General features: G+C 46.6%; 1 pseudogene; it reads right to left on the bottom strand.

Annotated features, from left to right (window-relative positions):
- Positions 1–243: 243 nt before the first annotated feature.
- Positions 244–1,196, bottom strand: LOC102413548 (annotated as a pseudogene).
- Positions 1,197–1,622: the final 426 nt, after the last annotated feature.

Here is a 1,622-nt window from a genome sequence, read left to right as displayed (position 1 = left end):
TACTTTGTGGAAGATGGTTTTCACACTCTCTTTCAACCAACAGCATGGACTTTCCAAATACGGAACCAAAATCAAGAGCCTCTTCCTTTGACTAACAGGATTAGGTGTTTGGGTGAGCTCTGGAATCTTTCTTCAGAATTACTGACATCGTGTGATTAGAGGAGATGAGGGCAAAAGAGCAAATGCAATGGAATACAATCTTCGTGATTTTGCTTACAGTTGTCTTTGTTCACTGCCTGAACATTATAGATATTTCCCCAATGTCCTTTTCACAGCTGCCTTCACCTCCTTGTTCTTTAGGCTGTAGATGAGGGGATTCAGCATGGGTGTGACTGCACTGTATTGTACGGAGAGGAGCAAATCCAAAGAGGAGCCAGACGGAGGCATGAGATAACAAAGAAAACCCGAGCCGAAGAACAAGATCACTGCGATGAGGTGGGAGGAGCAGGTGGAGAAAGCCTTGCTTCTGCCTGTGGTGGAGCTGATGCTCAGGATGGTGGAGATAATACGGGCATAAGAGAAGAAGATTGGGATGAAGGTTCCAAGCCCATGCAATAGGCTGGAGCAGAGTAAGATATTGGTAACAATAGAGATATCAGAACAAGACAGGGGGAAAAGGGCAGGCAGCTCACAGGTGTAGTGGTGGATGGTTTGGGCATCACAGAAATCCAGGCTAATAGCCAGGAGCACAATGACAAATGCATTGAGAGAGGCCAGGCCCTATGAGATCAACACCAGCCTCACACAGAGCTGGTTGCTCATCACCTGGCCATAGTGCAGGGGGTGGCAGATGGCGGCATAGCGGTCATAGGCCATCACTGAGAGGAGACAGGCTTCAGTTCCTGAAGAGAAAAACACAAAGAAGACCTGAGTCAGGCAGCCCTTGACAGAGATGGTCTTCTTCTCAGACAGGAGGTCCTTCAGGAGCTTGGGCAGAGTGACACAAGAGAAGCAGAGATCCACAAATGATAGATTACTCAAGAAGAAGTACATGGGCGTGTGGAGGTGGGAGTCAGCCCTGATCACCAGCAGCATCGTCAGGTTCCCCATCACGGTCAGGAGGTAAATCACCAGGAAGAGCGCAAAGAGCAGAGCCTGGATGTGGGGGTCGTCTGACAGCCCAGTGAGGATAAACTCGGTGATGGTGCTGCAGTTCCTCAAGGCCATTTGTGGAGGCTGTTTCCTTGGAATAAAATAGAAAGTGGATGATATTGCCTATGATTGTCCCCATTCTCTATAGCATCATCTTCTCTTCTTAAACATCCGTCCCTGAGTTGTCTGAACTTGTGCTTACATATCTCAAAGCTGCCCTCACTTTTCTTGATAGATCACAAATTTAGGTCACAGTCTTCACATACTTTAGAGAGTTCTATGGAAAAAGGAAGAGAGTTCCAGAAAAACATCTATTTCTGCTATATTGACTATGCTAAAGCCTTTGACTGTGTGGATCACAATAAACTGTGGAAAATTCTGAAAGATATGCGAATACCAGACCACCTGACCTGCCTCTTGAGAAACCTGTATGTAGGTCAGGAAGCAACAGTTAGAACTGGACATGGAACAACAGACTGCTTCCAAATAGGAAAAGGAGTACGTCAAGGCTGTATATTGTCACCCTGCTT

This window comes from Bubalus bubalis, chromosome 4, assembly GCF_019923935.1.
Source record: "Bubalus bubalis isolate 160015118507 breed Murrah chromosome 4, NDDB_SH_1, whole genome shotgun sequence".
Lineage (NCBI taxonomy): Eukaryota > Metazoa > Chordata > Mammalia > Artiodactyla > Bovidae > Bubalus > Bubalus bubalis.
This window is presented reverse-complemented; position numbering and strand designations above follow the sequence as displayed.